Raw genomic sequence first — 23602 nt, 5'->3', positions numbered from 1 at the left:
TTGGAGCATGGTCCCTACACCAAAAGGTGGCAGAAACCAGGTCAGGGCACATACCTAAGTAGCAGGTTCAATCCCTGGCCAGGACAAGTATAGGAGCTGGTGGATCAATGTTTCTCTCTTGCATTGATTTTTCTCTCTCTCTTCCTCTCTCTAAAATCAATTTTTAATAAAATTACTAAAATTGCTATTGAAATACAGCTTCAACTGAATGCATGTGTATTCCCTTCTCTTAGAAATGATCATTCATTAATTGTAACTAATACCCTTTTTTTTTTTTTTTTGCTTTACTTTTATTGATTTCAGAGAGAGGAAGGGGGAGAGAGATAGAAACATCAATGATAAGAATCACTGATTAGCTGCCTCCTGCATGCCTCCTACGGGGGATTGAGCCTACAACCAGGGCATGTGCCCTGACTGGGAATCAAACCCGTGACCTCCTGGTTCATGGGAACACACTTAACCACTGAGCCACACTGACCGGGCTGTAACTAATATTCTTGAAAATATAAAGAAGGCTCAGATTAAACCATGTGTACTTCCCAAGTGAGATTTTTTTAAAAAAATATATTTTATTGATTTTTTACAGAGAGGAAGGGAGAGAGATAGAGAGTTAGAAACATCGATGAGAGAGATCAGCTGCCTCCTGCACATCTCCTACTGGGGATATGCCCGCAACCCAGGTACATGCCCTTGACCGGAATCGAACCTGGGACCTCTCAGTCCGCAGGCCGACACTCTATCCACTGAGCCAAACTGGTTTCAGCCCCAAGTGAGATTTGCTTTAAAAGCTTTGTGTAGTTCTTTTTCAATATTATATGTGACTGGAGACCTGGTGCACGAAATTCGTGCATGGTAGGGTCCCAAGGCCTGGCCAGCAATCAGGGCCAATCTGTGGGGCGACCAGAAGGCCCCCGCTGGCACCCACCTTGGCTGGACTGGGGCCTGCAGGCTGGGGGGAAGCTCCCGTGTTGAGTGTCTGCCCCCTGGTGGTCAGTTGCATGTCATAGCGACCAGTCGTCCTGCCAGTCGTTCCACCATTCGGTTGATTTGCATATTAGGCTTTTATTATATAGGACTAGAGGCCCAGTGCACAAAATTCATGCAAGAGCAGGCCTTCCTTCTCCCGGCTGCCAGCACCGGCTTCCCTCTGGCACCCAGGACCCGGGCTTCCCTCCGGCCACCGGCAGGCACCCAGAACCCAGGATTCCCTTGCAGCCCCGGCTTTTGTACGGAAGGTCGTCTGGAAGGACGTCCAGTCTAATTAGCATACTATGCTTTTATTTATTGATAGGATTAGAATTCACACCATGCAGAATTGTTCATTCAAGACTATTTTACATGGAACAAAATCATTCTAAAAATATAAAAAGAAGCCTTAACCAGTTTGGCTCAGTGGATAGAGCGTCGGCCTGCGGACTGAAGGGTCCCAGGTTCGATTCCGGTCAAGGGCATGTACCTTGGTTGCGGGCACCTCCCCGGTGGGGGGTGTGCAGGAGGCAGCTGATGGATGTTTCTAACTCTCTATCCCTCTCCATTCCTCTCTGTAAAAAATCAATAAAATATATTTAAAAAATATATATATAAAAAGAAAGTTGTGAGGATAGTGGCTTGTTCATAGATGCCATCTATAAGATAATATCATATAGCACAGCAGTTCAAGAGTATGGAGCCTGGAGCCAATATCCTCAGTTTAAATCTCAGCTCCATCATGTCCTACCTCTGACTTTAGGCCTGTAACTTTACCTATGTGTGTCTTGGCTACCCACTTGGTAAAGTAAGTGTCATACACATATTGATACCATAAGGTTGTTGAGAGAATTAAATGAGGTATTACAGAGTGCTGAGACTAGTGTGTGAGCTATTACAAAAGTAAACAATTTAAAATATTTAACCCAGTGAATCTTCATTAATACATCTACTGAAGAAAATTTAATGTTCCACCCTAGCCGGTCTGGATCAGTAGACAGCTGGCTCTCAGACTAAAAGGTCCCAGATTCAATTCCAGTCAAGGGCACATGCCTCGGTTGCAGGCTCGATCCCCTGGTCAGGACACGTGCAGGAGGCAACCAATCAATGTGTCTCTCTCACGTTGATGTTTCTCTCTCACTGTCTCTCCCCCTCTCTTTCACTCTCTCTAAAAAAAAATCAATGAAAAAAGAAAAAAAAAAGATTTAAAAAAAAATCAATGGAAAAAATATCCTCGGGTGAGAATGAATAACAACAAAAAATGAAAATTTATGTTCCAGACTACAACTCTTACTTTTTCATTCAACTTTCCACAACAACCACATGCCATTAAGTAGAAACTTTTCTCTTTCTGCTCATTTTCTAGATGATAATTTTGTGAAATACTAAAACCCAGCAGTATTATTCTCAAAAAAAATAAATAAATAAATACCAACCATACAATGCTACATAGAGAACTGACCCATACATACCTCAGAAAGTAAAAAAAGAAGGAGGGTAACAGAACTGGAAACTTTGACTCCCAAACCAGGAATACAATCCCTAGCCAGCACTACCTTTAGTAAAAATACCCATCTTCTGTAGGCAAAATATACCATTATGGATGGGCACATCTGTTTAGTACAGGATTTATTTAGTATTATCAATGTTGTAGACTCATCTCACGCAACCAAAACCAAAGAAGCATCTGTGCACTGATTACTGAACTAAATAGTATCACATTTATCTGGAGTCTAACAAATAAAAACTCTTTGAGCTGAAATTAAGCTACCTAAAGAATGACAACATTTCTAAAAAAAATGGAAACTTTAATATCATCTAACAGGAGTTTATAAAGAAATTATACAGAAAATCCTATATATGTGTGCATTTTTCTAGAAAGATAATCCAGTGCTTTCATCCGATCCTCAAAAAGGAGTGGAATCCCAAAAGATTAAGAATCACTGCTCTTTACAGTTTACAGATTTCTTTTTAGTCTTAACGTTATTAGTTTCAGAAAAGACACTACTTATATGAAGTTAAACAGTATAACTAAATCCATTACAAAGCTCACATAAATTCTTATAGTCTACAAACTTTTCCCAGAGCTGTAATTAAGGGACAATGAGGTAAAGGAGCACAGAAGAATCACCAATAAAAGATGAGTAAACTTTTTTTAGCCAACTCCAGAACAATTGGTATGTTCAGCAAACGCTGGGTAGTATAATACAGGGACGAAGCTCTAATCAGCAATGAAATACAGTTACAGTTGCCGACAATGACATTTCCGTTTTCTACACTTTGAAAAGGCCGTTTAGGAGAGGAAAAAAACCCAAAAAACTCAGAGACCTACATAAAATTAGTTCCTTGAGCAAATAGAAAAGTTTATAATGCCCACAAACCCAGGCAATATTCTGATTTCTTTTACACCTGCCCTGTAATTTAACATCGTATACTTTATTGGCAAAAACATCCAACACTTAATGAGACTTCCTTCGATGTACAGGCTACGCCTGGCGACCACTGCCCATAAAGGAATCCAATCCCGGTTAAATGACAGCAGTCTTCGGTGGAAACCTGCGAACCTTTCAATCTGGCAGCAGTTAAAATACAAAAAATCCTGACCCAACTGAAGTCAGCCAAAGTAACGCTGAGGTTTGCTTCCTGCCCTCGCCCCTGCGGACCGCACCTCTTTGTGCACGAGGGTGTGAAGGGCTCCTACCCTCAGACCCCAGTCACCCGCGGTGGCAGGACACCCGGTCGCCAGTCTCGGGGGAACTCCTGCTCAGCAGTGAAAACAACGGCGGGTGCGAACCGGCGCGATCCCCAAAGCAGCCGCGACGCCAGGCGTTGTCCCGCCGGGCCGGGCCGGCCCGAAAAGAGACCAAGGGACGCGCCGCCACCGGAGACCGGGCCGCAGGCTGGCGGGGACGCGCGGAGCCCGAGGCCGGGTCACAGCTTTGGCCTGTGCTTTACCTCCAGGCCCGAGAGCCGGCGAGAAGGCCAGGAGGGAAAAGGAGACACACACCTGGCGGGGACCCTGGACGACCGGTTCCTGCGTGAGCGCGGCGCCCGTCAGACTCTCCCAGCATTCGCCGCCGCCCCTCCTCCCGGCCCAGGGACACCTCCACGTTCCGCTTCGACGTGGCAGCCGCAGCCCCGCCCAACAGGCCAGCGAGTTTCCGGGAGCGGTGCCTGGCCCCGCCCACCCTGCGCACCACCCGCAGCGGCACTTCCGGGAGCGGTGGCAGCCGGAGCGACGCGCTTCGGAGCGAGCGGGGTTCTCGCTGCCGCCTCTCGCGCGCGTCCGTGAGGCGGGGACCCCTTCTGACGGCGCGCGCACGACGTCGGTGCGGTGGCTCCGACGAGAGGAGTCCTCGTGGGTGTAGCCGTCTCGTGGCAGAGCGGCTGGGCTGGCAGCAGTGCCACGTAGCGCTACTCCTGAGATGGCAGCAGCCCGGCGGCACAGCCAACACCAGACAAACCACGTGAAGACGGGGCTGCCGGGCCATACTGCAGCAACAGGCGTTTGTGACTGGGTTCTTAAAATTGCTTACTTGGTTCTACAGTGTTGCGTCTTAAGAACTTTAAAACCATACGATCTGGTCACATCCAAAGGCTGTTGAGGAGATACTTGATTTGTTTGTTGCTCCCAAGATCTATTGTGGGAAGGGTATTCCAGTTAGTATCCTAGGGCACGGTTCCAAATCTATTAGCATTTGCGCCCAGTTACTGGAACGTTACAAGTTTCGTGAGAGCCTGGCATCTAATTCAGTGTGTTCCCTGGATGTCTCTAGCTTAGGGGGAAATTATTTTCCAGTGGGAGAGGAAAGCCAGAGGAAAATCACTTGCTGAAGTACTGGAACCTAGATTCAACCAGGTCTCCCAACTTCCGTCTGTTCTCTCCTTATTACAGATCAGTCAACGTCTCTTTCCTAAAGCCCTGTTTAAGTGCCTTCATTGGAAATGTTTCTCTTTCTTGTAAACAAAAAGTAAAATATAGCTCATGTCAGAAACGTCCAGACATGCGGAGACTTTTTATGAGTTTATCTGAGCCAAACTGAGTACATATGCCAGGGAGCAAGATCTCAAATGCTCCGGAGAATAAGTGTTACAGGTGGTGTTGGTTGTTTTTTTTTTTTTTTTAATGCATTTGAAATTAAGGAGGGGATATGAAGATAAAAGGCAAGGTAGGGGATAGATAACAGGAGAGTTAACAAGCTTATGTGCTTTCTTGGGGGGTGGTCAAGGCTTATTTTAAAGGTGTGTTAACTTGTGCTTGCTCCCGCAGCACATACCAATATACAAAAAAATTGGAACGATACAGAGAAGATTAGCATGGCCCATGCGCAAGAAGGACACGCAAATTTGTGAAGCATTCCATATTTAAAAAACAAAAATAATAAATAAAGGTGTGTTAACGGGCCCCACGGGGGGGGGGCAATTTGATTTTTTTTAAATTTTGTTTTATTGCTTAAAGTATTACAAAGAGTATTACATACGTCTCCTTCCCCCGCCCCCCCTTGACCTTCCCCCGGCCTCCCCTACCCCCCAGTGTCTTGTGTCCATTGGTTATGCTTATATACATGCATACAAGTCCTTCGGTTAATCTCTTATCAACCCCCAAGCGTCCCCAGCCTTTCCGCTGTAGTTTGACAGTCTGTTCCACGCTGCTCTGCCTCGGTATCTATTTTTGTTCATCAGTTTATAATGGTCTTTATTATCCATAAATGAGATCATGTGGTATTTTTCTTTCATTGACTGGCTTATTTCACTTAGCATAACGCTCTCTAGTTCCATCCATGCTGTTGCAGATGGTAAGAATTCCTTCTTTTTTACAGCAGCATAGTATTCCAGGGCAATTTGATTTTTAAGGGGGGCAACTCAAGAATGTTATTAACAGTGAATTTTTTTGCATTTCTTATGCTTCTAGGGGCCTCATATACAGTATATAAATATATATGGTGACATATTTATGCATTTCAGTTCTCTATTATGTTTTGAAACTTTATTTGCTATTTTTTCATATCACTTCATATTATTTTTCCAACAATTTCTTAGTGATTTTTTCCCTCAATACTTTCAACTGTCCTTGCTGGGGTCCAACCCCAGCAGGTCAAGGGGTCCCCAAAGGTGTGGACGGAGTCGGCGAAGAAGGAATGACACGGAGACAGCGTTCAGTTGATCAGCAGCCTAGCCAGGATCTCTAGCCAAGTTCTGGTCTGGATCTCCAGCGAAGTTCTGGTTAGGATCTCCAGCCAGGTTCTGTGTCCATGTTCTCTTGCTAGGTTCCCTCGCCAGGTTCAGTCACCAGGTTCTAGTCAGGTTCTCTTGCCAATTTCTGTAGTTAGGTTTAGTCCAGGATCTTTTGCCATGTTCTCTCGCTAGGTTCTGTCTCTAGGTTCTGTCTCCAGTTTCTGTCCAGGATCTTTTGCCATGTTCTCTCGCTAGGTTCTGTCTCTAGGTTCTGTCTCCAGTTTCTGTCCAGGATCTTTTGCCATGTTCTCTCCAGCGAAGTTCTTCTGTCTCTAGGTTCTGTGTAGGTTCTGTGCCTAGGTTCTGTCTCCTGTTGTCTTGTTACATCTGTATTTATACCAGTTGATTCCAATCCTATGTAGCTTAAGCATGATTGTTCGTAGTTAAAGTGATTAATTACCCGCCTGGCACTTAGTTAAGGGGTTTTATTCCCTCCCTAACTTCGGGGGAAAATCCCTACCTGGGGAAACAACCTTTTTCAGAGAGGTGACCTTGGTTAAAACACATAGTGCCAAGGTGAGCAAACATATTAAGAACAGTATGCCATATATGCCAGGTCCCTTGAAACAGCAAGGATGGACCGGCTCCCGGCATGTCCTTTCATTTTTTTATTTTTCTCTTTCATGGATGCCATGTTCTTTGGAAGCTTGTTTGGACCAAGTTAATGGCCTTTTAGGCTTCCTCCATGTGAAAAGGAGTTCAGTTTTTGAATAATAAGAATTATATGTCATGGGGGGCGGGGCATCAGGATTTTAGAGATGCTTAGGTGGGGCATGGCCAAAAAATGGTTGGGAACCACTGACTTAGATGCACACAAACATGTTAAGTGACAAACCTTTACTAAAGAAGGTAAATGCCTGGAGCATGACTACCGGCCAAGAACTGCCCAGTTAGGAATTTTTGATTAGATCACCCTATGAAGTTACTTTCCATAGAACCCCCACCTTTTTTTGTCCATATGGCAAACACTCCTATTTAAGTACTAGAGAATAAGCACATTTTTGTACTCTTGCTATACTGTAATACCCTTTCAGTGTCTTATAGTTGTGGTTCAACTTAAACAAGTTTATTTCCATGTGACTAAACTAGACCATCCCAAGTAGATTACTTGGGCTAAAGTACCCAGTGCTCTAAAAAGCCTTCCATTTTCATTTCTAGCTGCAACGACTAGTTTACCTAAGAGGTGCCAATAATAATTCCTGACTTCAAAATGGGAGTATCATTTGAGTGAACTGAACTCACTGTACTATCTGGAAGTGTGCACTGGTGTGATAAAAGGGTTCATTAGAATAACTTACTCAAAACTCAGTGATTCAAGCAGTGGTTACGTTCTTTGGTATCATCTAATAGAATCCTGGCAAGCGCACTTCCGGTGGCGGGGCCCTCAGCAGGCCAGGGTGGTGGTTGTGCGTGGATGTCTGGGTCCAGGCCCGGTGCGCCTGCCCGCTTGCCGGTCACCTCCCTGGATCCAGTACTAGCGCTGCTGCACTTGGTGTAGTTTGGTCTTTCCATTGGTGAAGTGGCTTAACTGAAGTTCCTGTGCCACTGCCAGATGGGTAAGAGGAAGTTGGAGCGTGTACTGAGCAGCCTCAACCTGTTCTCCCTGCTGCTCAAGCTGAAGGAGATAGATCCTGAGCACACTGACCTGCTGCCTCCCTGCGAAGCCAAGACCTGTCTGTGATTCCTAGGTGATTTTGAAGCTGAAGCAGCCATCCAAGTCAGGGGTGAAGAGCTAAGACCTGAGGGCAGCATTTGACATGTGATCACCTGGGGAAGGACTGGAGAAGACTGGCTCCTCAAAGTGTCTAGAAGCAAGATCGATGCCATGGAGGTGAAGTATCCCCGTAACTGGACAGAACAGCTAAGGTAGTTGCTGAGAGTCTGGGGAAGGATGCTCAGAACCTGTCAGCTGATCTCATCCAGGACCAGCAGGGCTGGGGCCTTCCAAGACAAAAATGAAGAGTGGTAGCTGCAGTGTGCCTAATGTCATGGGACTGGGAAGCATCCACCGTTGGGGCCTCCTGATGATCCAGATGCTCTTCTCCAGGGACTGGGGATATCTGCACTTTAGTTAGCACCACATAGGTTGACTAAATGCCTTCCATGTGCCAGCACTGCGAAGACCTAGCAATGAGCCACGAAGAGGGCTCCCAGACTGGCTTCTCAATTAAATTTATAGAGCTAAATGCTCAGAAGTGATTGGCACAGTCAGTGCTCTGGAAATGTTCTTAGAACTGTGCTCCCAGTTTACTCTTTTGTATTAAAATCAGTCTTTATGATAAAATTGGCAAGGGAGCTGGATCCTCTCATTTTAAAAAATAATCTGTTTCTAAGGTAATCTATGGGGCGGGCTACAGTGTTTGGACAGGTTCAAGCCTTGGACTGAGGAGAGGGCACAGTCCTCTCGTTGCCACGTGCAAGTCCCAGCTTGGATGACAGAGCCCTCCCAGCACAATTAGCCAATAGCTACAGCTGTAAGCTTGAACCTATGGTCCGAACACGGGGCCCCACGTGCCTGAATGATATAGTTCAGGTGCATGTAGTTGAGTAGGAGTGAAACTCATGAGAATGTTGTAAACATCTTGATCACGCCCCTACTTTGCCTTGTGGCATCTGCTATAAAATAAAGACATGGCTTGTGGGTGCTGGCGCTGTCGTCTCATCAGGGAAGCAGCGTCCCACCGAGACCCAGCTTTCATTCTCATGTCTGTCTTTTCTAAGCCTTTCACCACCCCCACTCAGGGTCACTGAACCAGGCTGAGCTGGCATGACACATAAGGCGTCCTGGGCCCGAGTATGCCATGGCCGTGCCAGCTCCCCACAGTAATCCTATTGAAGCAGATGTACAACTACATGTTCCTCTCACATAAGTCAAATACAAAGCTCCACTCCCCACCCACTTTTGTAAGGCCCTGTGAGTTAAGAAAAATGTGGGAAAAACTTTTGTGAGCAAAAGAAAAATATTTCGCCCTGGTTGATGTTGCATAGTGGTTAGTCCTGGCCCACCCACCAAAGAGTTACATGTTCAATTCCTGGTCAAGGGTGTGTGTGGGAGGGAACCAAACGATGTTTAGACAATCCATGTTTTTCTCTTCCTCCCTCCACTCTCTCTAAAAATGTTAAAAATACCCTGATGAGGATTCACACAAAGGAATAGTTCATGACATGAGAAAATTACATTAGGTTCAAATTTCAGTGCCCAGTTTTACTTAACCATGAAGATCAATAGACAGAAACTTCATTTAAATTGGACTTGAGGGCTTGTAGAGGGAGCTCTAGATACCGACCACTCATCTCAATCACCCCAAACTGGAAGAGGTACTCTCCATCTCCAACAGGAAGTTTTCTTACTCTATTCCAATAGGAAGCAGGATCTCCCCAGCAGCCAGCCAATAAAAAGCCACTACAGTGCAAACTCTTATTTTCTTCAATGGACTGTTTTATAACAGCCTTTTAGAATTCCCCCACCCCATGCTCTTCTTTGTTCTATGAACTTATGCATAGTTCACCATTAGGTCAAATGTCCCAAACTGAAATTCTTTGTTCCTGAATAAACCCTTTCGCTGGACAAATATCTTATTCTTAAAAGGTCAACAAGCCCTGACCGGTTTGGCTCAGTGAATAGAGCATCGGCCTGTGGACTGAAGGGTCCCAGGTTCGATTCCAGTCAAAGGCATGTACCTGGGTTGCCTGCCCATCCCCAGTAGGTGCAGGAGGCAGCTGATTAATGTTTCTCTCTCATCGATGTTTATAACTCTCTATCCCTCTTCTCCTTTCCTCTCTGTAAAAAAATCAACAAAATACATATTTTTAAAAAAAGGTCAACAAAACACAACCATGCTTAATGGGTTTATGCATCATCTATGGCTGTAGTTCTCAACCTGTGGGTCGCGACCCCTTTGGCAGTTGAATGACCCTTTCACAGGGGTCGCCTAAGACCATCCTGCATATCAGATATTTACATTATGATTCATAACAGTAGCAACATTACAGTTATGAAGTAGCAAGAAAATAATTTTATGGTTGGGTCACATGAGGAACTGTATTTAAAGGGCCAGAAGGTTGAGAACCATTGATCTATGGCCATTTCTGTGCTACAAGGGCAAAGCTGAGCAGTTGCTAGAGACTATATGACCCCTTTCAGGAAGTTTGCCAAACTGTTCTGTTAGAACTTGGACTACAAATAGATTAATACCTGGTCAAAATGAAACATTTAGTATTATAAATTATTTCAAAGCCTTTTTATAGTAGCATGAAAAGGCAATATGAAAAATGCCAGCTATAACTGGTAAGGCTCAAATATAGCGGTTTCTAGACTTGATCTGGTGAAATATAGACTCTCTAGCTTACTTTATTACTACTTTTTAATCCTCAACCCAGGATATGTTACTATTGATTTTAGAGAGGGAGAGAAACATCAATCAGTTGCCTCCCATATACGCCCTGACCAGGAATCAAATCCGCAACCTTTTTGGTGTATGGGATGACACTCCAACCCATCTAGCTAGCTAGAGACTTCCTAGCCTATTTTATTTTACTCTTTTATTAGTTTATACACTTAAAAAACGGAGATCTAGCCCTAACTGGTTTGGCTCAGTGGATAGAGCGTTGGCCTGCGGGCTGAAACGTCCCAGGTTTGATTCCAGTCAAGGGCATGTACCTTGGTTGCGGGCAAATCCCCAGTAGGAGGTGTGCAGGAGGCAGCTGATTGATGTTTCTCTCTCATCGATATTTCTAACTCTCTATCTCTCTCCCTTCCTCTCTGTAAAAAATCAATAAAATATATATTTTTAAAAACAAAGAGCTCTATAGCATTAATGAAAATAAATGGCCTAAGTAACAAATACACATGGTCATACCTAAATCTAGATTTTTAAAATTTTTTCTTGGTTGAGACAGGCAGCTTTTCAGAATAATGCAAACATAATCTTAAGTCTGACACATCTGCCATCCCAAATCCAAAGTCTCAACACCATGGTGGATTCTAAATTGTCCATCATCAATAATAATTTCACTTTCTAAAGGGGTTATTGATCATGGTTGCAGATGAGTCTCCCACTTGTGAACTATGACTTGACATGGGCCACCTTTGGTTCTAAAAAACCAATAGCCTTTGGTTCTAAAAAACATCCTTTGAAGTAGTGATACTGAACTGATCCTCCTCTACTGAGTTCAATGGTTTCTTTCCAAAACATGCTTCCACCTGCCTTGTTCTCCGGAAGAGCCACAGCTTTTTGAGAATTCTAGTTTCCCAAAGCATCACAGCTTTCACATATTGCAAAAACTTCTGGAAACAGAGTTCCTCTTATTTCAAAAGTAACCTGAAAAGGTGTCATTCTGATGAATTTATTTTAGAATGTCATGCCCCCTTGCCCAAGAGTGAGTGCAACAGGTCAAGATGCTGAGCTCTGGCCTCCCTCACTTTAAATGCAGGTAGTTCTCACTTGCACTATGCAAGCTGCAACTGTATAAAGCAATCTTAATCTGTGATTATTCTGAGCTTAAAATTTGTCAAACCATAAAATTTTCTTGGTGTTGGTTATATACGTACAAAACGGAAAATATTTAAAATAGACACATTGAAAATTATAGTGTTTTCTTTTTTAAAAAAAGTTTTTATTGATTTTAGAGAGGAAGGGAAATAGAAACATCAATGAGACAGAAACATCAACATCGATTGGCTACCTCCTGCATGCTCCCTACTGGGGATTGACTTGGGCAAGTGCCCTCACCAGGCATTGAACAGGGCACCTCTTGGTGCCTGGATCCAAACTGAGCCACACAAGTGGGGCAGTATTTTATTTCTTTATAAGCTCTTGTCTATACCTTGGCAAATTATCATACTCTTTTCTAAATTTGGATTAGCTTCTGAAATTTTATCCTTTGTGCTTTTAATGGCAGAAAAATCTGAGAGTTCCTTTAATGGGAAGTTTTTCATCTGCATCACTTCCTCTGAGACACATTCATCCTTTATGACCCAACCACTTTCCTCACAACCATGTTTGACTTCACTAAGTTCCTCTGACTACATATCCAGAACTACTACTTGAATGGAGGCAGTGCCAACTTCCCATGGTCATCTATATCTTCTATAATTCCATTTACATTCCATCCAAATCCTGCAGTTTTTTTGCCAGGACTACCTGTAATTCTTAGAATTTGGGTGCAAATTTCACAGTAGCATCCTTCCCTGAGCTTGCAGCTTCACCAGACTATTTAAGGTTAATGAATTCATGCAGACTTCTGAAGGGATGAAACCGGTCTTTACTGGCAGTAAAATGTTCTTCTTATAATTATCATTTCTTTCAATGTAGCACTTTGACATTTTGGACTAATGCTAGTGAAACTGAGTGGGATTTGTTGATTACAGTCCTCAATCTAAAGTAGAAGTAAATGCTCCATTTCAACCATAAGTGGCTTTCTGTTCCTAGTAAAACTTAAAGTTAAAAATGTTGATGCAACTTTGTTTTTTATATTCATCAGCTTTTAAAATATGAACTGTAGCTTCATGTAGGCTTAGAGCTCATCTTGTCTGCTATCACCATTTTCAAATCTAATCACATTCAATTTCACTTCCAGTGTTAACACTTTTTTGTTTCTTTACTGCTGTCATCTTTGTTGACCAATTCCCTCTTTTGATTATCCATTTTTATAAAATGTCACATAGGTTTATCACTGGAAGACAATAAGGCAACACAATTATTCTTTACTGTCTGTATGTGAACTAATAGATGTTCAGTGACCAATCACCAACAGACTTTGGAAGAAGTGATGCAACTGGTTACTGATCATGATGCACATCTTTTATTTGCAAAATTATTTGTGGAATAAGAGTTAGCAGCAAAGTTTATACAACAATACACAGTTAATGTTGTGGTAACCGAAACTTCAACCATGTTGTTGGGGGACCGCTGTTATTTATTTAAAATATGAAAAATGCATTCTGGATCAGTGCAAAGTAAGGACTACCTGTATCTAAAAAGAAAAACTTGGATTAGTGCAGTCAATTTTTAATTCAATTTAGTTAACTACTAGCCAAGCCTAGTCTTAGATTAAATAAAAAGCTTTGCAAAGGAATTCTAGTTTTCAAAGAAATGCTAGTTCCAAGACTCTGAATTACTGACTAGAGCAGTGATGGCGAACCTATGACACGCGAACTCATTTTTTTGGTTGATTTTTCTTTGTTAAATGGCATTTAAATATATAAAATAAATATCAAAAATATAAATCTTTGTTTTACTATGGTTGCAAATATCAAAAGATTTCTATATGTGACACGGCACCATAATTAAGTTAGGTTTTTTCAAAATGCTGACAAGCCGAGCTCAAAAGGTTTGCCATCACTGGACTAGAGCTAGAAGAATGTTTGGAGATAATGTATTACAAAATTCTTCAAATTAGGATTTGCAGAGTCCAGAGATATTCTTTTGATAACTTAGGCCCCTCTCCTCATTTAAATAATCTTGAGATTTGCAAAAAATTACTGTTGTCAAGATTGTAAAACTTTACAATCATCACAAGGCACAAGGTCTTATGTGTTTACAACTTATTCTATAGCAATTAGTACCATGTTTATTACTGTAACAGTATCATCATCCCATTAATATTGTTTTAGTTTTGTTTTTGAATGCATTTATTTTGTAAATCTTTTCATTAAGGGCCATAAAGTTTGCATCCACTTTTAAGACAGAGAAAATTAACTTAAATCAACATTGAAAACAAAAGTAAAAGAGGCACGCATGCTCTCCTTTCTGGGAGCATGCCCACACCTTTCTTCCATTTCAGGCATTCATCTCCTAAACTCTAAAGACTTGCAACCAGGGGAGCAATGGGCAGTGGCAGCTCATCCCCAGCAAACACCCTAAATCTGCCTCCAAGGCCCCCTTTTCTTTGACTTCTCAGTCAGCCAAAGTAGCTCTGCCGAGGTTCATTTTTTCCCTATAACATTTCTAGAAGTCAAAGCAGTCCTGCCTAGGCTCTCCCCTGTTGTTTCTTATATCCTAAGCCCTTCCTTGTTTCACTGTCCCTAGCTTTAATAAATGTAATATATACTCTCAAAATCACTTGGACTCGTATTGTGAAATCTTTCCTGCACAAAGTCAAGAACCCACATAATATAGACTGGCTTGAAGCAGACCCACTCCAGGTCCAGTTACTGTCTGGTAACAATCACACTATTCAACCAAAAGGTTGATCAATGCATCTTTTCCTTTGATTTATGATCAAAAGGGAAAATGGGAACAGCAACAACAAAAGGATTCTATGGAAAAAGGAAAAAACAAAAACATTGAGTATCCACAATTTTTTCCCTTTGTATTTCTTAGACAAGATGCCTAATTAATTACATTAACCTGGTATTAGATTTGAGATTCCCAGCTTCCAACTACCTGCCATCTACTATTATTGAACAAAGCTTAAGTTTATACAATGATCACCCACTGGCACATCAAGAGTACTTATAAAATATCCAGTGGTTCAGCAAATTTAAACCCCAAAACATCTGATCTCTAAGAATTTCAGGGGTTGGAAGGATTATGTCATTATTTTTAAGAAAAAATGACTATTAAGGTTAAAAATCTGCAACCCCCGCCAATGGCCTATTCTTAATCAATTCAATTGATTCAGAAAGTTATATTTTCTTTGAAATCATATGTGTTATCTTTGAAAGCTGAAATAAGGAGAAAACTGTAATTGAGTGCAATATCCAAATTATGCTCAAATGTCAATATTTTGCTCAAACGTTTTTTGTTTTATCAAAACTAATTTATAAACCTCTTACCTTAATATATAAATCTTCAATGATCAAATAAATCAGACAAATGTTTTCTAAGAAAAACGCCCTTCAATTTTACTCCTGAAAGAAAAAACATTACAGGTACATCAATGTACAAAAACTATGTATCTATAAGCCTCACAATTTTCTTTTTCTATTATGTCCTCATCCACATACATTAATCATAATAAATCATGATGTGAACAGCAGTGAGAAAAGTTTAATCATTGGACATATATACTTTGTTATTTTCAACTTATGCTTTAGTCATAAGGTTTGCATTGCTTAACCCTTTAAGTAAAACCACGTAATGCATGCAAATTTCTATACGTTTCAATTCTCTCAGAATTGATAAGACCTCCAATTTTACTATGATTGGAAAAAACCCATAACAAAGATAATGTCAATACATCATTTATCTACTTTGCACAGGTTACCCTTATGCAAACTTAGTTATCTTCTCACAATCAAATCTGATACAGAAAGGGTAATCATACCTTAATACATTTCAAAACTATTTGTGCCAAAACCAGTTTGGCTCAGTGGATAGAGCGTCAGCCTGGGGACTGAAGGGTCCTGGGTTCAATTCCGGTCAAGGGCATGTACCTGGGTTGCGGGCACATCCCCAGTGGGGGATGTGCAGGAGGCAGGTGATCCATGTTTCTCTCTCATCAATGTTTCTAACTATCTCTCTCCCTTCCTCTCTGTAAAAAATCAATAAAATATATTTTTAAAAAAACACACAACTGTTTGTATGTAATGCTTTTGTTATTAGACAAGGTTTCCAAAGACCAAAAGTTTAAAAACTTTAAAAGGGGGGAGGGGGGGGTTATATCTACTAACAAAGAACTTTTAAGCAGTGATAAAGGGAAAAGACTGAAAATATTACAAATCTCAGGCACTAAGAGAATTCTTCAGAACATTCTGATTGCTTAGCAAGGTCTGTATTTTACTCATTAAGAGAGGCAGAGCCCTGGCAGGTGCGGCTCAGTTGGTTGGTTGTAGTCCAGAGCATCAAAAGGTCACCAGTTTGATTACTGGTCAAGGCACATACAGGAGGCAGCTGGTCTCTGCTTCCCTCTCTCTTTCTACAAAAGTTTTTAAAAAAATAAATAAATCTATAAAAACATTTTTTTATTTTTTTTATAAAGTTTTTTTTTAAAATATATTTTATTGATTTTTTACAAAGAAGGGAGAGAGTTAGAGTTAGAAACATCAATGAGAGAGAAACATCGATCAGCTGCCTCCTGCACACCTCCCACAGGGGATGTGCCCGCAACCCAGGTACATGCCCTTGACCAGAATCGAACCCGGGACCCTTAAGTCCGCAGGTCGACGGTCTATCCACTGAGCCAAACCGGTTTCGGCAAAACATATTTTTTTAAAAAGAGGGAAAAATGAGGGACAGAAGCACCTAGAAGGGAGTGGGGGACAGCAGTAGAAAGAAAAGGAAGTATATTAGCCATACTGGATAAAAATCAAGCTTTGAGGGAAAAAGGCAAACTGCTCTAATTCGGCTACTGTCTGTGGAGTAGCCCATTCTCTGTCTCACTGTTTCACTGATTAACTCACTTTCACTTTAAAAAACAAACAAAAAACCTGCTCTAATTCTGCCAATGCATAATTGTACCTTTACCCCATCCTACGTTAAATATTTGTGTAACTGCCTGTAAGTAATTGGACTATATTCCTTGAAAAACTCTAAACAGAAATTTCAACCTTTCCAACTCAGTCTTCACCCTAAGCAAAATATCAGGGGTAGGGATATTCAATTTCTATCTACATTTTAGTTTCAAACACTTCTCTAACTGCCTCCACCTGGGCGTAATTAGGAGAGGGGCAACGGGTTCAAAAAATATATACAAGGTGTACCAGTTAATAATGTGGATTTTATAATCAGAGAAAACACGGTAATTTCAAGAGAAACATCAGAAGTGCTTTATTCAAAGTAATGTCCATCACTAGCTGCACATTTCCCCCATCTTTCAGGTAATTTGTGGATACCGTCCCAAAAGAACTTTTCTTGTTTTGAGGCAAACCATTCAGAGACCCAATTTTCCACTTCTTCATACATTTTAAAGTGCTGCTCAGAAAGTACATGTGCCATCGATCAGAAGTGGTAATCTGAAGGAGCAAGGTCTGGTGAATGCGGCAGGTGGGTTAAATACTTCCCAGGCAAGATCTTTGAACGTGTCTTTAACTGGTTTTGAAGTGTGTGATGGTGCGTTATCATGAAACAAAATTACTTTGCCGTGTCTTTTGGCCCATTCTGGTCATTTTACGATAAAAGCGTGGTTCAAATTGACCTGGACGTTCTCTGTCTTTCACATTGAAAGCATCAATTTTAAAGCGTTTAAACCAGCGTTCACAAGTATCTTGAGACGGAGCATGTTCACTATAAACTTCCTTGAAGTATACGATAACTTTCAGCAGTACTTTTCTTTAAAATAATGAATTAAAACTTCCCGCAAATGTCCTTTTTTTTGGCATGAAATTCGACATTTTTAAGTGTAAAAATATCTATGATGTTAACACCTTCAGAAAATTTGACCATATATGAAGTTTTGAAGCTTGTCAATACAACAAAATCGCATACATATCAAATCGCATATATATCAACATATGTGTAACTCCATCTTCTGAAAAAAATCCGCATTAACCGGTACACCTAGTATATGATCAAGGTAGAGCTTTTTCCGACTATAAAATGAACTTTCTTATGAACGCCCTAGAAACTTTCCAAAGTGTAACATCACTTAGTAGTTTATATACATAGGCATAAAGAAAATGTGCACCTCAAATAAGAGCACGTCTAGCTGGTTTTTCTCAGTGGTTAGGCATCAACCTATACCTATATATTTCTTAAAAGCTTTTTTTTACTCTTAATTATTGAATTAAGAGATTCATATTTGACCCTCAAGTCAAATAATTAGACATATGAAAGTTTGTATCCAAACAAGTGCTCTCTCTTAAAAAAATATTTTTTAATCCTTACCCTAGGATATTTTTCATTGATTTTCAGAGAGTGGGAGAGGGAAAGGCAGAGAGGAATATCGATGTGAGAGAAACACATCAAGTGGTTTCCATGAGCCCCAACCAAGGTCCAAGCCAGGGAGGAGCCTGCAACCGAGGTACGTGCCCTTGACTGGAATTGAACCCGGGACTCTTCTTTTTTTTTTTAATTTCTATTTCTTGAAGTATTACAAAGAGTATTACATATGTCTCCTTTTTTACCCCCCTTTACATTCCCCCAGCCCCTACCCCCTAGTGTCTTGTGTCCATTGGTTATTCTTATATGCATGCATATAAGTCCTTCGGTTGATCTCTTAAACCCCGCCCTCCCCAAAACCCTCCCCAGGCTTCCCACTGTAGTTTGACATTCTGTTCAATGCTACTCTGCCTCTGCATCTACCCCTGTTCATCTGTCTATACTGGTCCCCATTATCAGTCCCAACCTCACTGGGGCCATCCCTACCTCAACGGGGCTATCCCTACCTCACTGGGGCTATCCCTACGCCACCGGGGCCGTGTCAACCTCACCGGGGCCGTTTCGGCCTCACCGGGGCCGTCCCGACCTCTGCGGGCCGTCCCGACCTCACCGAAACCCGGGACTCTTCTATCCGCAGGCGGATCTCTATCCACTGAGCTAAAACGGCCAGAACAAAATATATATTTTTATTGATTTCAGAGAAGGGGAAGAGAGAGATAGAAACATCAATGCTGAAAGATAATCATTAATTGGCTGCTTCTTGCATGCCCCACACTGGGGATCAAGCCCAGAACTTGGGCATGTGCCCTAACCAGGAATTGAACTGTGATCTCCTGGTTCATAGATCGGTGCTCAACCACTGAGCCACTCCTTCCGGGCTGACCAATAGAACAGGACAGAAGTGACGTTATGTCAGTTTCAAGATTAACTTTTCAAAGATAAGCTTCCACCTTGGCCTCGCTCTCTTGTGTCATTCCCTCTGGGGGAAGCCAGCTGTCATGTGTAAGGACAACGCAGGCAGCCTAAAGAGAGATTCATATAATGAAGAATAACTGAAATCTTCAGTCAACAGCCATTAAGAAACCGAGGCATGCCAAGTGAAAGAGTTTGTTCCCCCTCCCTCCATTGTAAGTGTTTGTTATTTTAAACTACTAAGTTTTGGGTAATTTGTTACAAAGCAATACATAAGTAATGCAGAGGGTCACAATTCATATCCAAAAAAATCAAATGTACAACTTATGAGTTAGCTGGAAAAGTCTGACATTTGGGGGGAAGAATCAGATTCAGTACTGTCTTTATATTTGGTCAGCAATAATTTCAATACCCCAAGGCTTTCTGAAGCAAAAAAAAAACCCAGAGAACTAAAAGGATAAAAAGACCAGGAAGAACATAAATCAGTTACTAGAAATATACTTTATTATGCCAGGACAACAAAATAAAGGTTGTAGTAGAACTAATTAAGAATCTAATAAAAGGGTAGGTGTTTAATGAGGAAGATACCAGTCCTAGAAAGCAAAAGGTCTATTTGCTCTCAAAGGGTTATTGTGAAAATACTGCTCAAAAACAATCATTGTACTTCTGTGTGTATAAAACGCTTAGCACACTTGCCCTAACCGGTTTGGCTCAGTGGATAGAGCGTCGGTCTGCGGACTCAAGGGTCCCAGGTTCGATTCCAGTTAAGGACATGTACCTTGGTTGCGGGCACATCCCCAGTAGGGGGTGTGCAAGAGGCAGCTGATTGATGTTTCTCTCTCATCAACGTTTCTAACACTCTATCCCTCTCCCTTCCTCTCTGTAAAATATCAATAAAATATATATAAAAATAAATAAATAAAACGCTTAGCACAATACCTGTTCAATCAGAATTAGGTGTTATTTTTTCCCAAGTGACCAATTAATGAGATTCTATACCATAAAACAGAAAATTAGATTTCACCAGTCTTTATAAATCCATTTTTAACTTGGACAATCCTCCCTTTCTAACTCACAGGAATACTTACTATATTTAAGACACAAAGATACACTACTTCCCCTGCATATTTCAAGTCATCTTCCGAGACCCAGGAATCTTCCCAACATCTCCAAGAATGGACTTCCTGAAAAGAGATGTTTTCTTTTAAATTACTTTGTGTTAACAGCAAATGCCTTTTTCAAATAGCATCTTTAATACAGCTTACATATCCTCATTAACATATTCAATAATCACAGCGGTTCATTATGTGAACAGCAGCGAAAAGGTTTAATCACTGGATATGAAGTTATTGAAGGAAGCAAAGATATAATCAAACGATCAAAATGAGAACCTCAATGTCACCAGTAAAACAGTAAAAAACAGCAACAAGCCTGGCCAGCATGGCTCAATGGTTGAGCATCAATCTATGAACCAGGAGGTCACAATTCAATTTCCCTGATCAATGATTCTTTCTCATCATTGATGTTTCTAACTTTCTCTCCTCTCCCTTCCTCTGAAATCAAAAAATTATATATATATTTTTTAAAGTTAAAAAAATAGCAACAAAAAAGCATGTAAAAGTGATAAACAAATGTGGAAATAAATAAATGCAACTGAACTAAAAAAAAAAAAAAAATCCATTTATAAGAGTGTACACACTTCTCTATCCAGAAGTACACTAGTAATACCCCTGGCAGCAACCCCTTGTAGTTTCTATGGAGCTGGTTATTTTCATTTAAGCAGTCTACACTTAAATCTGTTTTGCAATATAGCAGTTTTCAGTAACTCATTTGTAAGAATGCACCAGAATGTGAGAGCAACATTGTTTCATCTTTCCTAGGAGAACCTAATATCTGGAATCCAATTGAGCAGAAAAGGAAAAAGTCTCTTTTTTTTCTGAACTCTGATGCTGAAATGGCAGCACCAATACTGTGTGAACAGGGACCTCTGATTCATGGGTTGACACTCAACCACTGAGCCAACCAGCTGGTGGCAGCATGGGTACTTTCCCTCCCCCTAGGTTCTCAGCAGATTCCACTACTTCTGACCCCATTTTAACAGCAGCCCATTCGCCTAGAGCTCCATTTCCATCTGTAAAATCTAGCACCCACCAGCCTTGTTCTTTTAATATACCCTATGACAATCCCCATTTAGTTACCTGTAACTGTTAATGGGGTGGGAGGGTATAAGAGTATTTCACCCCAGCTAATCACTGCTTATTTTCAAGATTATCAAACTGCATAGGTTTTGAGTAATCAGCCCTATTTTTCCCACAAGCCCACCTCCTTTTAAATGCACTTTTCTGAACATAGGGTTTTTCAGGAACATGTATGACATTAGAGCAGAACCACATATCTATCTATCTGTGTGCCAGGGACTGAAAAGACAAATTCACCTTGGAAATAGTCTCTGTACTCAAGAAGCACCTTCTAGCAGATTCTTTACAAACTTTGAGTCCTTAAAAACAGGGCAACCACCACTATGAGATACCACTTCACTCCTATGAGAATGTGGAGCAACTTGAACCCTCATCCATTGCTAATGCAAAATAGTGCAGCCCCTTTGGAAAATCAGTTTGGTATTTCCTCAAAAGGCTCAACATAAGAGCATATTTCGCCCTGGCTGGTGTGGCTCAGGTGGCTGAGTGTCACCCCATGCACCAAAAGGTTGCAGGGCACATGCCCAGTTTTGGGGCTCAATACCCCATAGGGGGCATGCAGGAGGCCACCAATGTTTCTCCTTCTCCCTCTTTCTGAGAAAAACAGGTCTACACACAAACTTACTTGTTTGCTAATGTTCACAGCAGCATTATTCATAATAGTCCCCCCTCCCCCCCACCAATGGAAACAACCTAAATGTCCACCAACTGATGGATGGATAAATAAATGTGGCATATACAAGAGAAAATCTTTTGGCAATAAAAAAAATTAAAAAATGAACTACCTATATATAATACAACATGGATGAACCTTAAACATTCTAAGTGAAAGGAGCCAGAAGTCAATTACAAGGACCATTTATTAGTTTGATTCCACTTATACGAAGTGCCTAGAATAGGCAAATCTACACAAAGAGAGTAATAGTTACCAGGCACTGTGGGAGAGAAGATGTAAGGACTGCCAAGGAGAATGAATTTGGGGAGGGAGTAGTGATGAAAATGTTCCCAAATGTGGTGATGGTTGCACAACTCACAAATATACTAACACCCACTGCAGTTGTACATTTTATGTGGGTTAATTGTATGGTACATGAATTACCTAACTCAATATAACTGTTACATAAAATAATAAGGCAACCAACTTTTTCTCTGAAAATAACTGAAGACTGTTATTTACCTCTGTTTAGCCTCATTCAGTTTTAACTGGTGAAAAGTTTCTAACAGTCGAAACAACCGAATGTGATTTTTAACTCCAGGTCCTACCCTTTGCACGTCTCATAACCAAGCAAGCTCATTCCCCAAGGATCAATGTTCCCCAAATGTGACTTTTAAGAAAGCTATGTAAGCAACAGCTGTTAATTTCACTCAAATAGGATATAAACATAACTGGAAGTAGATGGGAATAAATAATACCTTGAGCTGAGTCTTTTTGTCTGGAATCTGGACAAAGTAAACGGAGGGGATTGTGGGGGAAGCAATCATTCTTTCGAGCTAGAGAAGGAAATGAAAAAGTTACAAACATTTATATTAAGCGGGAGAAAAAGAAACTACTTAATATGCTCAGGATCTCTTCAAAGACTCAAACCATACCCTAATTGCTCCCATTTTGTTTCTTCTATGAAGATTGAAATTTCATACCGTAAACAGAGACGTCGTCCTAAGATCTTCTCACTCCTGAAAGCTCATGGGTATGATGGCCCCACACCTTAAACAAAATCACCTCACTGCCCTTCCTTTTGCCCCTCCTAGTACTATTGGAAAAAACTTACCTAATTTCCTTAATTCCGCATTGTTTCAAAGGGTGTTGCAGGAAAGTGTTCGTTGAATTAAAAGTCGACGCATTCTCACAAATCATTCAAGATCCTCCGGGGTGACATACCTACGCCCAAACCTACCAACAGCTCCTACATTATCTCCGCCTTAGGGAAGTAACCAAATAGAACGCAAAAAAAAAAAAAAGACATGCCTCTCAAATAACTTATTTTGGGCCCAATTTGTCTTCAGTATTGCTAGGGCACACGCGTTTATTCCTCTCCCTCTTCCCATCATATCTTCCATTTCTTTTCAGCCGGAGATCCATCGCCCCTGGATTCCCCGTAACGGTGGCCTTGCCTCTCCGCTTCTCATCTCCAGGGTGAGCCTCACAAACAGCGCGATGGCCCTGGATTAACCCACAGCGCGAGAAAACAACAGAAAAACAGGCCCATTACAGCAAAACGCCCAACCACCCCGAACAGAGAGGGCGGGGCGATCAAGTGTTCGTCTTCGTGCCCTTGACCTTTCCGATTGGCTGCTGAGACATCACGTAGCCTGTGATTGGTCACGGCGTCTAGCGTAGCGCCCACAGGAAGGAAGGCTAAGAGTCCTGCGCCTTAAAGCCCGCCTTCCCGACAAATAAAGGTCGCAGGCGCCCAGCGGGCGGAGCTAAGTTCCTCGTGGTTCGTGCTGTTCGGGGGTCACCGGAAGTAGGACCCCACGTTGCAAGAAGATGACCCGAAGTTGCTCCGCTGTGGGTTGCAGCACCAAGGA

At 41.5% G+C, this 23602-nt stretch overlaps 1 protein-coding gene across 5 annotated transcripts in view; it reads right to left on the bottom strand.

Moving 5' to 3' along the window:
- Positions 1 to 23304, bottom strand: part of SEC31A (SEC31 homolog A, COPII coat complex component) — a 93873-nt gene extending 70569 nt beyond the window's left edge. For 2 of the 5 annotated variants that reach the window (XM_081090669.1, XM_081090670.1), the window contains exon 1: positions 3974 to 4100. The gene's annotated coding sequence lies outside the window, so the exon portion shown is untranslated. Of the gene's footprint in view, positions 1 to 3973; positions 4119 to 14980; positions 15056 to 19963; positions 20060 to 22486; positions 22565 to 22842 lie in introns of those variants that run through there. The other 3 variants (XM_081090666.1, XM_081090667.1, XM_081090668.1) reach the window with 3 other exon arrangements.
- Between the last annotated feature and the right edge of the window lie 298 nt (positions 23305 to 23602).

This window comes from Myotis nattereri (genome assembly GCF_964212035.1).
Source record: "Myotis nattereri genome assembly, chromosome: 1".
Lineage (NCBI taxonomy): Eukaryota > Metazoa > Chordata > Mammalia > Chiroptera > Vespertilionidae > Myotis > Myotis nattereri.
Note: the sequence above shows the minus strand (reverse complement) of the source record. Positions and strands in the feature narration are given on the sequence as shown.